At 42.1% G+C, this 17,171-nt stretch overlaps 1 protein-coding gene and 1 long non-coding RNA gene across 3 annotated transcripts in view; one reads left to right on the forward strand and one right to left on the reverse strand.

Annotated features, from left to right (window-relative positions):
• MKX (mohawk homeobox) overlaps positions 1-17,171 on the forward strand; it is a 48,728-nt gene that overhangs the window by 24,871 nt on the left and 6,686 nt on the right. The window lies entirely within an intron of this gene.
• LOC141926914 (uncharacterized) lies at positions 3,124-16,278 on the reverse strand. 2 transcript variants are annotated; one of them, XR_012624249.1, is made up of 3 exons: positions 16,057-16,278; positions 14,203-14,934; positions 3,124-3,255 (listed from the first exon to the last, which is right to left on the reverse strand). It is a non-coding gene; the product is annotated as an uncharacterized LOC141926914 (long non-coding RNA). The 2 variants fall into 2 exon arrangements; XR_012624247.1 differs by lacking the exon at positions 3,124-3,255 and adding an exon at positions 7,940-10,823.

Consider the following 17,171-nt stretch of genomic DNA (forward strand, 5'->3'; position numbering starts at 1 on the left):
GAGTTTTAAATTTTAAATCATTTCTATTACTGTTCTTCTCAGAATATGCATTCTGTTTAAACAACTTTCACTTTTAATCTGTAATTAAAGCCAAAGTTTTCTTTTAATTTTAAAAGCTTGTCCTTGGACTAAAATAACATGGAACATTTTTAAACATTGATCCAAGCTGCTGTAGATACATTTTATTTAAACCACAGAGCCTGCAGTTGGGTTCCTTGCTTTGCCAGATCGGCTACGGACTGTAAGTGTGGCAGTAATGACTGTGGAGTCCTGGACGCTGCACTACCAGCAAGGAGGGTTGTTTTTCTGGAGTTGTTCCTCCCTTTGGGCCCTATTCATGAATGACTTAATCTCTGTGTATGATCAAATGTCGTGCAAGTTACTGTGCACAGAAGAATCAAGGAATGCTTCTCTTCCCCGCGTTCCTTACATGGAATTGCTGTGCCTGCCCGGCAAGCAGTTGGAGAGCGGTAAGGGGTGGGAAGCAAGCAGCAGCAAAAACACACACAAAAAACCACCAGAAGCAATATAAAAAGAGTGAGACAAAGAAAACAGAGAAAATTTTGAAAGATTGGGTGTGCAAGTTGGGTTGGGCCGTACATAGCCAGTTCTAGTTTGTCCAGGCAGCACCAGCTGGAGGGGGGAGCCGGGCTTTCGACTTGGGGGTGTTACAGGGGCAATACATTCACCATGAAAAACAAAAGTGTTCACCAGTGTTTTCTCTGGAGTGTTGGCCATAAAGATGATTTCTAGTGCATGTTTCTATTACTTTGTTTCATCTTGGAAAGCAAGCATTTACTGGTTTGATGGGCAGGTCTCAAGAAGTTCGGGGAATCAATGCTTCTTAGTCTTTTTATCCTCTTGACCTAATTGCTTGTGTGGTGTAATTCTGTCCTTTCACAGGATGTTAAACCACTTCACTTGAAGCCAAGACAGAGATTTTCATTAGTTGTGATGTTAATTACACGATTCATGCCAAACAAGGAATTTTTCTTGTGTTTTGGTATTTTCTTAGAGATCCAGCAGAATAGAGGTGATGAAGTGGTGCAAAACTGTCTCCATATTTATACAGACCTCTTCCTTAGTCTTTTAAGTTTCAGTAAAGTTTTTGCTTATGTTAGGTGCTGTTCTCAGTTAAGAGAGAAGAAAGGATTTACACTATCCACGTTGGTTTTCTCATCACCAACACCCTGTGGCCACTGCACAAAATTCTGTCTGTCTCTCCCATGACCTGGTGTGGGGACAGATTGCTATAGCAGGACTCCCACGCCAAACAGTGACTGGTGGCAAATGGGGAATAACTTGACTCAGGCACTGAACTCCTCCAGCTGTCAGTGGGAGCTGCACTTGTTTGTCCGGGACAGTGACTGGAATAGTCGTTTAGCTTTTTTTGAGACACTTTCAATCCCTTTTGTACTGACAATGGACTTAAAAGATGTACCTCTCTTTTTCAGGTAGGTTATGGCTGGAGTATCATTTTAGCTCTAGGAGGCAAAAGATAGAAGAAAAAATGGGGAGTGAAGGGAAAAAGGAAAACTCATAGCCAAGAAATAAATACGGGTGGGAAAATAAAGAATAGAAACTTTTGGAAGATTGTAAAGAGAGGAGAGGAGAGGAGAGTGCTGGGAGAGAACAAGGAGAGGGAAGGATTGAGGACAAGAATTGTTGGAACAACTGAGGACAGAATTGAGGACAAGAACAAAAAGAAGGAGGAAAGGAGAGAGTGATAGAGGGGAAGGAAGAGGAAAGAAAAGAGATCAAAGGGAGGAAGGTAAGAGAAAATACCGAGGAAACAGATATGATGGAAATACTGCTAGGAATCTGGAGTGTAATGGGGAAGGGCTCTAGAATAAATTGGAGAAGCATAGGAAATAGCATTTTTCACAGTCCAAAATTAGAAGTTTGACATTTTCCTTTTCAGAGTGTTTGAGAAATGAGGGTAGATAAGCATCCAAGATATTGCCACTCTTCTTGGAAGGCACCTTTGAATCTAATTACTATGTCTTGGGATTTTTTCCCATGTTACACAGGCTAAGAGCAAATACACTCCCAGAAAAGGGTATGACCTTGCTTAGAATACAAAACAAATTAATCCAAACTGCTGCTCATAACTCAGGCAAAAAACAGAATTTAGCCTGGGACTGGGAAATACACTAGTTCTGGTGGCAGTGGTGGTAGTGGCGGGGGTATCTTTTCATGTCAGGTGTATGGTTATTAATTTCCCAGTTTCTTGGTGAATCCACAATCCCTGACTAAGCTGGACACAAAAGTATAGAAAACTTTTCATACTTTGCCTTAATCATATCCAACCGGACTCTGGTGAATCCCACCAAGACCTGTTTTGAAAACTGTAAATAGTTTTCAGGCTACTGTAAGACAGTTTGGCCAAGTGTGGAGGCTTCTCTGACCCAGTATTCCCGAAAGTTTAATCTTCTCCCAGGTCTACTCCTTTCTGTAAATTTTTCAGATCAGATACTCTATTGGAAAATTTTTCAAGTCATCATCTGTAAGCTGCAGGCAGAATATCTTCTTAACCTATTGCATAGTTGGCTGAGGGCAATGTCTTTGTGCTCCTCTGAGATGAGCATCGGTCAGTAGCATAGAAAGGGCATCACCCAGGATGGACTGATAGTTTGCTCCTGAATGGCAAATCATGCATTCCTGTATAGTTCACGATAAATATGAACATACAACATGTCATGCCAGATCAGATTATACCTATAATTTTCAAGTTCAACAAAAGGTTTTGTTTCCTTTTCCCCAATCATTTTTTAAAGAAACAGAATTTATCTGAATTAAAAACATGATTGGTGATGACGAGTGGGTGGTTCTGTTTACCCTGCCACATTATATAGTACCACTTTTACTCCTTGTTTGGATAGCAGTCACAAGACCCAGATATCAAGCTGTGAAAGTATTTTTCTTGCAGCAGCCTTTCTGTTTTTGGCAGGCAGTGGCATTGGAGATGCCTCGCGTTTTGTCATGTGATTGGACTGCTGATGAGGTTTCTGTGCTGCCTCATTTTCCTGGATTCCATCTGAATTAACTCTTCTTTGGGTCACGATCATTAGCACACTTCTGAATGAGTAGGGCTTTGAATCATAGTGTAATGAGCTCCTAATACTTAGTCTCTGTAAGGAAACAGCCCGTAAAAAAGGAATTTGCTGCATTTGTTCCATGTGACAGAAATCTGTTTTCTGTACCTCCAGCTGTCCACATCGAAAACACATTCCTTCTTCACAGTAATATTCCTTCCTGAAACAAGGGAAAATGAGGGGAAATGGCTAGTATATAATCGTTCCATCTAAAAACATTCAGCTTAGTCTTGTAAACACATAAACTAGTTCTTTGTAAACGAATGTCTTAATTTTCTTTAAACTGAGTATTTAGATGTCAAAGATAGAGAAGCTGGATATGTCAAACACATATGGTTCCTATTGCATCAGAGGCTGTCTTAATTTTGGTATTCTAATTGAAAAGACATTTTTGAAAGCATGCTAACTTTACAGAAACTAATCTATCTGACTCTGTTGGGTCTAGGTTTTATTCTTCCATCTATCACCACACTCTGGAAACATTTTTCACTTTAAATGTACAGCGGTAACAATATCCCTCATGGACTTTCAATTGCCCTCAATACTTCCAGTGCTTTATGTGAAAGCACGGTTTGGGGTAGCTGATGTTGGGGAACTGACAGGGGCTTAAAGGGGAGAGAATTAGCAAGAGGCATCAGGGAAGGAATGGGAGTAGGGACTATAATTTATTTGTAAGTTTTTGCCTTATCCCTGTATAATTTATAACACAAAATGCCCTAGGCTAAGTAATATCTTTAACTGGACAAAATTTCTATCCACATCAGAGAAATACTGCAGGTCTGCTTTAAAATATAAGCTATTTTATAAATGTCACGAAACAACTACCTGCCTTGGATAAAGAAAATTTCAGTTTGGCATCCAATATGTATTCATATGTATTCAAAAATAATAGGCAGAAAACTATTAAGTATACATTTGAAATAGGTACATTTGAAATAGAAAACACATTTGTATCTTGGGCACTGCCATTAGGTTTTCTGCTAGTGAGGGTTTTACCTGCAGGTGCATGCTCTGCAGAGAGCTGAGCAGTATACACGTGCTCGCAGGTTACGATGGGGTGGGATGTCTTGTGGAGCTGAGTTAGAGCCCCCTCTCCAGCAGCACCCTGAGCACTTTGCAGCAGAGGTGCTGGGCTCTGACCTGCTGCAGTGAGTGCACCAGATGTGCCACTGGCTTTCGTCTGAATTCTGTATAAATCCACCTTTCCCAAGCATACAGAATATTTAACAATAAATTACCTTTTTGTAATCCACTAACCTGTAAAATATAAAGTCCACAAAGGTCATAGAGGTAAATTTATTTATTAAATGGAAATACTTGGGTCCAAAAAACATTATGAATCATTTTGGTGTTTTAAGTTCAGGATGCAGAGTAAATTATTCCAAAAATAATGGTAGCCAAATGTCATTCCCTCCAAACGTTTGTGTAATATCTATTTATCTGTGGGCAGATGACTGCTATGTATAATCAGAGGCAGACTTTTGTCAAATTGAGACTAAGTAAACACAGCTGAACACAAGCAAGTTGGACTACAACTTTTTTGAGTTTTGCCAGCACTGTTATGACCTTGAAAATGAGCGTTTCTTCAGAGCAATCTGCTTTCAATATGGAAGAATTTTTAGTGTTTCAAATTAAGAAGTGTTGATTGGAAATTTGTTCTGTTTAATTTTAATTTTTTTTTTGTCCAAATAAATGAAAAGTGCGTATTTGCCCAAAGGAGGGCATCCTTTCTGCTGCTTAGAAAGCAGGAATGTTTTGTAAAGGAATGTTTCTTACATGCATCTATAAGAACAAGAACAACAGTTAGAGAAATAGCTGTAGACTCATCTGAAGCTTCATTATATAATCAGAGAAAATTTTCTACTGTTTCCTTGAAATATAAATGCTTTTTTTTAATGTGCTGTGCAAGTAAACGTAGTAGAGAGTAGATTTTATACCACTACATATCTAGATACTGTTTTCATGATCTTTGAAAAAGTAGTACTTCTGTTTATAAATTTTGCCTATTTTTCTAAAACTTAGTCTACTACTACACATTTTCTACAGGTCCTGTTTTTCTCTGAGACACAAAAATAAACAAGTCTGATTTTATTGACAAACAGGAGTACAATTTAAACCTCAGTTTTAATATGCAAATTTTCTGCTCTTACATCACTAATCATTTGTACAGAAAACATTTTGCTCCCTTGATTTTAAAGGCCACAACATTTGGAGTCTCAAGGAGACTATGGACAGAAGTCAAATAGGAGGCTTGCTCAAAAATTTGTCTTCCAGTAATTACAGCAAGTGAGTCTCATCCATTGCCAGTATCTCTGTTTCAAGGCACTTATTTTGAAGGGTTATTTTTTAATTTTAAGTGCTGTGTATAAACCAGCTTACGCACCAAATTCAGGGGTAGGACACGTGCACAGCATTGTAGCCAGGGGAGACTTTCCCTAAGTCTTTGTGCCTCATATCCACAAGTCATACTTCCCAGTCTGCCTTTTTGGGGGCAGCAATTACCATTTTAAAATTTCTAACAAATTCTTATGGCAACAACAGTTTAATGCCAGCAGCCAAGCATACACAGCACCTTGTATTTGATGGGTTGCTACAGTATGGCTTTGACTTTTCAAGCCAGGTACCATCCCAGCAGGTAGTCTTGGATATTTTTTGAAAGAACCGCAGCAGAAGTCTCTTTTTGCTTCAGTTTTCTCTTGCCCTATCATAGTAGCAAAAGAAAAATGAGGATGCAGTTTGAAATGGGGAGCAGGGAGAAGAGGAAGAAGGTGACAGAAAAGAGGACAACATGACTGAAAAACTATTTAAATTGAGAATTGCAAAGAGTGGATGTGCCTGTACATTCCTACATATTCCTATACTTTGTTCTCTGTACCGAAACACAGATTTTAAAAACAAAGAAGGAGATGCTGCTTCCAGGCCTGGCTGAGCAATATGGCTTCTTAACATTAACCAGAATCATCTGGAAAAGGCCTTGATGACAGGGTTTTTAGACACTTTGTTGTTTCCTCTGGGCAGCTCCTCCTTGGAGACTAAGGGTACAGACACTCAGAGTGTCGGCATCCTGTTTCTTATTCTGGGATTTCTGCTTCACCACAAAGGCTAATGAGGCTTGTAAAAATAAAAATAAAACTAGAATGTGGCAGGTGGCATCTAAGCCCACAAAGTGGGCCTCTGGGTGTTTGGAGGTTGCAAGGCAGGTACTAATTGCAAAGCTTAGCACCATGAGGCAGAACTTGCCTTCAGTTACAACAGCTCGCAGCAGCTGGCTGGGTTTGAGGTGCAAGAGGAAGGGGAGAGCCTCGCTGCGGATGGGGCTGTGGGTGGTCAGCAGCCTTCAGGGTGTGTTGAGCAGCCCTCAGGATGCTCCTACCTGAGATGGTAGTTGCCCAGGAAGTGCTCTCAGGAAAGCATTTAAAAAAGGTGTGCTTAACCTTGAGTTGCAGTAGGGCTTGGTGGTGCGTGCCAGCGCTAGTCGAGTCCTGCCTGCAGGCTGGGTGAACCACTCTCTCAGTGGTGCTCTGGGGGACTAGTTTTGCCAGCACCTTCCTAGTTTGTTCATCTGAAGTAAAACAGTTGATGGCAGCCAACTAGGTAGGTTGTATGAGTGTTTTGTGTTCCCTGATGAATCTGTACCCTCAAATATAATGTTTGCTGGTGGTGCATGGTCTGTTTGCCTGCTGTTGCAGAAGGAGGGTGGGGAGGTGTGCTGCGTTTGTGTGGCAGGGCTTTTTGGTAGCAGGGGAGGGGGCTACAGCAGTGGCCCCCTGTGAGAAGCTTCTCGAAGTTCCCCTCACTCCAAGTCGGACCTGCCTCTGGCCAAGGCTGAGCCAGTTAGTGACGGTGGCTGCACCTCTGCGAAAACATATTTAAGAAGGGGAGCCTGGGAGGAGGAGTGGCAGTTGCGAGGAGGACACCTATGCGAACAGAGGTCAGTGGAAGAAAGAAGGAGAAAGAGGGGGAGTTGTGTCAGAGCAGAGACTCCCCTGTGTGCCGTGGTGAGACGGCAGGGCCACCCCCCTGCAGCCCATGGAGGTCCATGGTGGAGCAGAGACCCACCTGCAGCCCATGGAGGACCCCACGCCGAAACAGGTGACTGTGCCTGAAGAAAGTCAGGACTCTGTGGGAAGAAGGCCCTGCTGTTGTAGTTCAGCTCTGGGAGGACTGCAACATGTGGGAGTGACCCATGCTGGAGCAGCTTGGGAAACACTATGGCCTGTGGGAAGGACTCATGTCAGAGAAAGTTCATGGAGGACTGTCTCCTGTGAGACACCACGCTGGAGCAGGGGAAGAATGTGAGGAGTCCTCCCCTGAGGAGGATGGAGCAGCAGGACTGACCACAACCCCATTCCCTGCCTCCTGCATGGCTGCGGAGGAGGAGGTAGTGAAATTGGGAACAAAGCTGAGCCCTGGAAGACGGGAGGGGGAGGGGAAGTTGTTTTTAAGATGTGGTAATACTTCTTATGGTCCTACTCTGTCTGTTAAGTGGTGTTGTTGTTAGTGTCTGAATTAAACTGATGTTCTTCTTTTCTTCCCCTAATGAGTCTGTCTTTTGCCCCTGACTGTAATGGGTGAGTCATCCCTCTCTGTCCTTATGTCGAACCTTTTTGCTTTATTTCGCCTTCCCATTCCTGAGGGGGAAGGTGTAAGTGAGCGGCTGCGTGGCTGACCTCTGGGCTCAAACCACTACAGGAGGAAAGCAGGCGTTGTCTGCACATGAGATTTGCTGCATCTGCTTTGCAGATCCTTTGCAGGTCTCCATAAACATTGCAAACTGTGATGTATAGGCTATCACTCTACGGGAAAGCTTTGGCTCACGTGCAAAAGTAAAAACTCTTGCAAAATGAAAGAAAAAGCTTTTATTGTTTCAAAAGTGGAAACAGAAGTACTACTAATAATAGCAGCAAGTCAATTAGAGAACGTAACATTTCAGTTCACAGAGCGTAAAGCCTTTGTGTTGTAGCTGCCTGGCTTGCGCGGCTGCTTAGAGTCCTCCTCTTATCCTCCATCCAAAGGCTCAAAGCCTAGAGTGTGGACTATGTTGGAGGGATCAAAGGATCTCAGTTTTTTTCACCATAGTTACTCCCCCAAAAATATGACTGTTATTTATGTCTGGAACCATGGCTTCCTGTCTCATTGCTTTTCTCTATGGAAGTGGAAATTCAGGATCTTCATTCTTAAAAGGGAGGTGAGGATGCAAGGCTATCTGTACAAATACATGATTGTTGCAGATGCTGCTTACCCTTAGGCAAGCATCTAAGCAAGTCAGGGAAGACACATAAGCAAATTACAGAAGTGTGAGTTACTGTGAGATAAATGTGGTTGCTCCTTAAGCAAAAAGTCCACAATGATTTCCAACTGCATCTGTGTGAGGAATTGCATTCTATGAATGCAGATATTTTCCATATTTTTATGCATGTATATGTAGCCCAGTTTCCCCTGATCGCAAACCCTGCTGAGTGAAGGGGTTTTTTTTGATTTATGGTAGCAGGAGGGAAGACTGGTTATTTATGCATGCTAATAAAGCTTCTGAGTTGTTTTTGATCTACAGATCTTTCAAATTATTCAAAATTCATATTTTTTTAAGTGTCGGTTGATTTAACCATAAATACCATATGGCTTTACCCTAAATATGTATGAGTGTTTTAAGTCTGATATAGCAAACTCTTGCAGGAGAGAATTCCCTAATAGAAATCTCCTGACTTCCAGGAAAATATGTATGAGCTAACGCAAAACAAATATGCAGTAAATATGGCATTATTGCCTTCTGCACCTGTCTTGCATATTTCTGAAGCACCCTATCTCTGCGCCAACCTGACATTTTTAAACAAACAATATTCACCCTGTTTGCAGGAAAAATGTTACAAGGATCTGCTTTAGATAACATTGTCTTTGATCTTGGAGGCTGCTAGCCAGCAATTTAATTAGGTTTTAGAGGACACTATTGGCTTTAGCTGCTGTTAGATCATGTCCGCTATTGTGACTTGGACTATGCTTGTCAAGGTAATCAGTGCCTTTTTGGGAGAAATATGTTTAATAGTTCTGGATAATACATTTTTCCTCTGTGGTAATAGTACATTGTGCTTCAATATTTTATTAGTACAAAGGCATGGATTACTTTTTATCACTCATTATTTAAAAGATATGTGTTATTACTGTCACAATTATTATTACTACTGTTTTGGTGTAGTTGCTATTTAGGTATAGTTTCCAGTGTCCAGTGTAGCTTTTTCAGGTGAGAGCTCTCTGCAGTGATCTCAGAGAATCGGCATCTTCACTCAGAGAGACAGCCTGGGCATATTGCCCATGGTTCGGATACTCTCTATTTGAAAGCAAATCTGTTTGGCTTGAAATATTGTGGCTTAGAGTCCTCTAGAGCTCAGCAATTGCGTCTTTGCGAACTACTCTTCTTGGGATGAATGGCAGAGGGTTTGAATACGCCTCGTTGTTATGCAGTGTGTTCTACAGTTAGAGTAGCGCGCGGAACAGCAATAATCTCTGCAGCGTCATGGAGTGAATTTTACAGAGGCTCCAAAATTCATGCAATTGTGCTATACCAAGAACTGCAAGCAGTATATCAAGGTCAGGATGAGTTAGTAAGCCCTGTCTCTCCGCAGCAATCTTTGCTACGATACACGTCCATTAATGTGGCGTAGCATTGCTGTTGCGGCTCAGACAGTGTGCTATGCCACGTGGATACACGATGCCCTGCTACGTGGTGCTCATTTACTCAAGCATGCCTCAACATCTGAGGCCCTGAGTGCTGAGAAGTCTGAATTCAGTCCCGTGTTGTTATCAGTTGACGATGCTTCCCTGCTGGTTTCTTGAAAATCACTGTCTCCAAAAGCAGCAGCAGTGTGTGTTGAATAACAAACCTCTTCACATTCAGACTCTTCAGGTTTGGGAATGGAGCCAACATTCTTGAAGAATGATTTAGTGGCCAATAAACATCTGCAAAGTCTGTTAGACTGTCAGAAGCAGTAACATTGAAAGTAAAGATCATATCAGTAGCAATTCCCCTGTCCTGACAAGACATTCAGTGCAAATATTTGTTCAGTCATCCTTGCTCTCATTCCCGTTATCACAGACAGTTTCACATGTTTTGCCAAAAGAGCAATTCCATCTTCTTCCACAAAGCTGTTCACATCCCAGGCCTTTGCAATGTTAAATACCGGCCTACTACTGTTTCAGGACCTCCCACACATGCTCCTTTGGAGTGCAGGAGCCTCATTGATCTTATGCAAAGACTCTGCTGTGAAGGGCTCTTACAACTTTCAATTAGTGAGCATCTGCAGTGTTAAGGTTTTGCTGCTCCTTGAGGATTTAAGCTCAGTTTGGCTGATTTATTGCACTGCACCAATTTCCATGATAGCCAGGATGGTCTTTGAGCTCTTCTAAGTACGAATCTCCTGCAGAGTCAATGAAATTGCACTGCACTAGGACTCAAACCATTTTAAATGCAAGATGATGTTTGGAGAAGAAGGAGGTGTTTCTGCTTCTTCAAAACCACTTGGCAAATAAGTACATCTTCCTGAATAATTCTGGGCACATGATTTTTGTGCTCCAAGAGCCTTCTCCCTTTTGCCTGGTTTGCTGTGCTGCCTCTCACTTGCTCGGTGAATAGGAAAACTGAAAACACGGCCCTTCCTGAGATACCTCCCAGTTTACTAGAATCTCTGAGGGCCTGTTCAGAAGGTGTCTGGGAATATTTAGGTTTGGGAAGAAATCCTGTAATGGAAATAATAACAGTGCAAGTTGTGGTGAGAAGGAACATGAAGACTGCAATAGCTTCACAAGGGAAAGAAAAGGGAGCAGAACTAAAAACTTGATTCAAAAATAATGCAATGAAACACTAAAATAATTTTTGTGCAATTGGAGGTGAGACTAATCCACAGGCAACTATTCTCCCTGCAGCTCACTCAGCAATGTTCCTTTCTGCTGGTTATTCTACATATGATCAGGGAGGTGTGTGACTACAGCTTTCTGCCTAGGTTCCTGTAATTCCTCAGGATGCTGAGTAAAATGGTTCTCATCACATTTCTAGCTAGATGAGGAAAGAGATACTTTTCTGATATATATGAGCTGGCCCAGTTTGAAAGAAGTTTCAAAACCCAGCTCACATCCTCACTGGGTGCTCGTTGCCATTTCTCTACCGGAAAATCACTAATGTGAACGTAGAGCTGAGCTTCTCTTAGGACAGGATGATTAATTTCGTGATCTGCTGTTCAGTGTCATTTGATACATTCCATCTGGTCCTTTGCAAAGTTTAATAAACTTGTTTTCATATGACGTCTGTAGGATTTCACAAATGGGAAACCGAGGCACCAAAAAATCACAATTTGAAGTCATTTTAGATAACCTAAGATCTTGTGGCTGCTAATGATTTCATGGCTCTTTATACATTCAAAGCACAGCCCTTGTTGACCTCATTGGCACCTGCAAGTGCTCAGCGCTGCTGAAGATGAGAGCCCAGGCTCTTGAGTCAGAGTCCAGAGACTGGGGAATGAACTGGGGCATCTGTGAAAAGGTCAGTTAGAACAGCTTACCGAGCCCCACACAAACCTGTAGCACAATCAGAGAGACTGTCAATCACTAACATGATTTACCTGGCATTGTTAAATCCATCTGACTATCTTTTTAATCTTCTTGCATTCCCCTCCCGCAACAGCCTTGGAGCTGCTGTGCTGTGGCACTGAGGTTGTGTGGGGAAAGGTCTAACCTGCTGCTCTGGGTTCAGCCCCGGAGAGGGTCTGTCCTGCACCTTCAGGGAGGTGGTGACCACAGAAAATACCACATGTGATCATACTGCTGTATCTCACAGTATGCTCAGTGGGAAGGCAGACAGCTTAGGCATTCCCATTTTTATGCACACATAATATAGAAGCAAATACAGATATGTATATATATAAACATATCTGTATCTCCTTATAGATATAAATAACTTTTTAAATTTCACATGTAATTTTTTGATTTGTAGGATCTGTTGTGCAACAGTTGGCTGGGGTTACCGTGCGGTTCTTATGCAGTTTACAGCCATTTTGAAGGCTATTTGACTGTTGGAGCCCTGTATGTGCTTATGCACTTCCATACAAGCTGCTTGAATTTTTATGCTTGTGATCACACAGAGTGCACTGAGTTTGGGACATAACTTAGGTACCTGGGGTTTAGTATTTGGACATAAGTATTGTGCACATCCCAGTACCCCATGCAGTCCATGGAAGTAGCTATATTTAAAAAGATCATGTTTGTCAGTCCTTTCTTTATCTTACAGGCAAGTGAAAGAAACAGTGAATTTCCTCTCTCTGACAGACTTATCCATTCTTTACTGCATGCTGCTGGCTAAACACACCCTGGAAATCAGTTCTGGCATTCACTTAGAAGTTCCTCCACTTGCCTGAAAATACAGCACCTTGTAATTTAAATTGCCTTTGTGCAGCATATGCCATGTCTGAGCCCGCTTGGCTCCCAAGGGCAGGAGAGGAGCTGGCTTCTACAAGAGGGGCCGCGGGAACAGGGGGCACGTTTCTCTGAATTCTGCAGGAGGCTTCTGAAAATATCCTGTGTGCATGCATTCATATCATAACGTTACACCGCATATGTAGGGTCTGCTCCCAAACCCACAGCCAACTAGCATAACAAAATCAGATTTTACTGCTGTAGTGTCAGCCTAGGGTTGAAATACGGCTTTGAAACCCTCCCTTTCACCCTGCTTTTTTAATGAAAAACAATCGGGCTGGAGTGTAATAGTGCTTACCCTGGCTGCATTTGACTTCAGCCTTTTACTTTTAAAGCCTTATTTTAGGCTTTAAGAGCTCCCAATTAAACTTTTTAGATCCAGAGTGAAAGCCTGAACGTGCCTGCCTGCACAACAGCGAGATTCCTGGGTGGGAAAAAGATATTTTTATATTAAAAATGAAGAAAATTAACACAGTGATATGTTTTCTCCTTTCATACTCCTTACTCTTTCCTAATGAATCTTCATTTGTCATTTTCTCATTTCCTTTTTTTTAACTTCTCCCATACCCTTTATTTATTTATTTTTTTCTTCTCCTTTCTCCTCTTTTCTTTATTTCACCCTCCCCCTTCCCTGCTGCCTAACTTGGTTTTCACTGTTAACCCATAACAGTTTGCAATAGGAGAGCTATTTCATCCTTCCAGTCAGCACAGCACCTGATCTAAATCCTTTTCTAAATAACACCCGAAAAATGAAGCCTGGGTCAGATTTTTGTTTATCCATTATGAAATGCATGTAGGAGACCATCACCAAGGAATCTGACAACATTACACTATTAATTGCATGCCAACTCAACAAGGAAAGATTTGATTTCAGTCAGCTTTGCAGCAAACCTGAAAAGAAAATAATACCGTATAACCGTCAGTTCGTTAACAGCTCGCCTCCAACGGTACACAGCCCTGACTCCCATTATAAACTCTGCTAAAGTCTGGCTAAGAAAACAAGTCTCACACAGTGCCCTGCATCTCACCAAGGAGAACACACTGTCACTGGTCATGGGAAATTTAGAGCTAGCCGTGACAGCCCGAACAATGAAGTGATTTACACCAGGTTTGTATCTAGTTTGCTAACTCATAAATTCTTACATGCAGGTGCATAGCCCAAGACTGTAAGACCATTTGCACCATGCCTATTATTATGTGGGGCTTTCAGTGCACTTATTAATGCAAATGTTAATATAGACTTGCAAACTCAGTTCTCTTTTATGGTTTATAAAATACACCTATCCCAGTCTCTGTGGGCATGTACACTCGTTTTATAAAAATCACATCTATTAAAATGTAACTAGATGCCTACTCCCACTTCAGCAGGCTCCAGGCTGCACAGGGAAAAAAAGTCTTCAATTTCCCAGGTATTCAGGAAAAAAACTGGAGGTACCAGTCCGTCACAATTAAAGCTTACATTTGATGTTTTGGTGTAAGAAGCAAATTTCAAAGAAAGATTTCCCTGAAAAGGCTTTGTCTGAGGCATGGTGGGAAAGGGATATTTCTGACATTGGCAAGACCAACCTATGACTCTTAATAGAAGAGGTCAGACCAGGGCTAAAGCTGTTCCTGGAAAAAAACCACCAGAATAACAGGGAAAAATACTCACTGTAGCTGTCACTGTGAACATAAATTGTCATTATGCAGTTTGTTCATCTTGAAAGGACGTAACAGCTGATGACAGGTCAGTTGTTATACTTGGTGTCACTGTGAAGCCAAAGGAGTGAGGTAACAGGGTTGTGGGGGTGACTTCATTACAAGCTGCTCCATAACCTCCTGCTGGAAGAAAGAGAGAGCAGTGGGAAATGAAAGCTTTGCTGAAAAGGAGTTTTCTCTAGAGCCTGGGCCCAGAGCTCGTTCCTGCAAGTTTTTGACAGCTTTCCTCCTCCCACCCAACAAAAGGACAAGGTAATAAATCTTTGTCAGTAGAAATCTGGTACCCCCCTGAGATTGGACCAGCTGCGATTGGTATCATGCGCACTCTCACGTCGCACTGCCTCGCTGTGTCTGCAGCCACAGGTCATCTGAAACTCCAGCGGGGACTTCCGTCCCTCCACCGAAAAGCTCTGCTGCACAAGCACTGCCAGCCCCAACCGGGTGGTTTCACACAGATCTGCCCAGTCCAGGACTTGCTGTAGGCAGGAATGGCTTCACGAGGGACAACACTGAGCAGATCCCGTGTGGAGGTGGCCCAGGGTCTGCAGGAGGTCAGCCACTAGGGTGAGTTTGGGGAACATTTCTGTAGGAGATTTCTGCGGTTTGGAGTCTCTTCCAGTGTGAGCTTTCCTGTCTGCACTTCTCCATAATTCATCCTTAATAGGTCTGATGTCCCTGAGGAAGCCTGAGAGGATGGTGCAAAAGGAAAAGAGTTTTAAGAGTTTCTGCTGGATTGGATGAGTCCTGTCTCTGTGTAGAAAGCCTTTGGTATGTGGCTGAGCAGTATCAGCCTTCAGAAACTCATTTGTCTGTTCACATCAGCCTCAAAATGGGAGCCCTGCAAGTGTAAGAATGGGAAGGCCAACACCTGCTTCCTCCAATTCAAGCTAGAGGAGCCGACATTTGCTGTGCTGGGGTTTTTCAAAAGATGCTACGGTCTGCACCAAGATTAAATGACATTTCTTTTAAGAGCAAAGGCCTGGCCTGGTGCTTTGGGCTACAGTTTCCCCTCCCTTGCACTGCTGAGCAGCCTGGGCTAAGCCACCTTCCCTCCCCAGATGTGGGTGAACGTTAGAGATGTTGTGTGATTCATGGTTTACTTTGGGATCTTTTGGGAGGAAAGAAGCTATGTCAATGCAGAAGAGTACAGGAATATTAATGCTAGTTAACCCAATTTTGTTCTTGGAGAACCAGAGATCTGAAAGCCATATGTGCCCTGAAATTGCAGTCTGGAAAATACTAGAGTCAAGGTGTGTGTGTATGTGACCTACAGAAATACCTCATCTCACCACTAATTTACTCACACATGTAAACTTCATTTTTCATTCAGCTGCCCCAATTTATTTCCTGTTCCTTCCTCTTTTTCCTCTTCTTGCTTGTTTTGAAAATGCTGGTCAACACATGTTAAGCCAGAGTCTCCAAAACCAACAAAAGAAAAGTTCAGGAGAGGCAGCAAGAGAAACAGCTGAATAACATTGCCAATTTTAAAATGAAGATAAGTTATACAGGACCTTTTATTGAACCAACAAATATTTTATAGTGTTCACTATTTGGGGCCAGCAGTTCTTTTTTTTCCCCTCCGTTTTGAGCTAGAGTAGAAGGTGTGTAATTCGTCAGGAATCTGTACATGTTTAAGTAGCTTCAAGAAATATGATGGTATGTGGGACTGACCTGTTGTGTCTTGACTTCCCTGTCCATTTTTTCCCCTCTACATAATGTTCTGTACCCTTTCCTCTCTGTCTCGTTCCCTCATTCACACATTCTTTCCCCTGTTGGTTTCAAGCCATCTTTTCTTTGTCAGTGTTACCTGATAACACAAAGCAGGATTTTAAGCCAGTTGTTGCAGTTCGGCTTGAGCTGTATATAACACCAAGCGGGGGAGCAACGTGGATGCTTCTTGGTCCTACGTAAGTGGTTGGTCTTTCCTTTGCTGGTCCCAGCAGGGCCTTTAGGAGAAGTCAGTTCATCACCACACACGTGTGATATTCTTAGGTCAGAATTCTTAGATCCAAAGAATAAAATGTAACTATAATTAACATTATTTAGCACACCTCTGAAGTCATCCAAGTATGTAAAAGTTATTAGTCTGGACTCAGCGAACAGTAAAGGTCTGAATTGTTCTGAAATATTTCAATGTGCCGCAAGTGCCACATAGCCAGAGAGCCTTTGTATTTTCTAAATTGGAGTAGGTATATGTGCTACAGCATTTATGCTCTGGCTTTCTTCTCTAATAGTGGATGCAGCATGTAAAAGGGCACTGTGCATGTACTTAGATGTGTATCTTCTTGTGAATTATTTGTATATTATTTTGACAACAGTCAGGTGCAGTGGCAGTGTACTGGAGGTAAGTGATGCTGTTGTCCAGTTTAAGGATGGTTTGCCTGCAAGAACCCTGGGGTTTATTTTATTTGGGTGGGCCTTTCTGATAGCAGAAGAACAAAAGAAAACGTTTTAAATATAGGAGAAATCCTGGAAAATTCTGCTCTTAAATGCTTTTGAAATGGTCAAAGTATTGCGTAGGCATGTTGTCTTTGGACTTCTGAAACTCATTTCCATCTCTGCTAAAATAGGACAGCAGGCTACCTTGCAAGAGAGCTGTCAGGATCAGCCAGTGAATATTTATGAAGAAATTTCATGGTGAAAAAAAAAATATATGCTACATATATTATTAATAATTATGTGAGTCCTGAAAAATACCATACTGTATCACAAAGCTGGTATTGTCCAGTGACTACGCTCTTGGCACTGCATGCTACAGTAAACTGTATACTGAAAACTCATGCTAATGGAAAGGTATACAGGATTCCATTGGTAAGTGATTTATAGTGACTTCCTATTATAAACAAGAGGGAACAAATATCCCGCCTTGCTGGTTTCATTGGGCGGATGGTGAGAGCAGAATGAGACATTCCTGGCCAGGCA

This window comes from Strix aluco, chromosome 1, assembly GCF_031877795.1.
Source record: "Strix aluco isolate bStrAlu1 chromosome 1, bStrAlu1.hap1, whole genome shotgun sequence".
In the NCBI taxonomy this organism is placed as follows: Eukaryota; Metazoa; Chordata; class Aves; order Strigiformes; family Strigidae; genus Strix; species Strix aluco.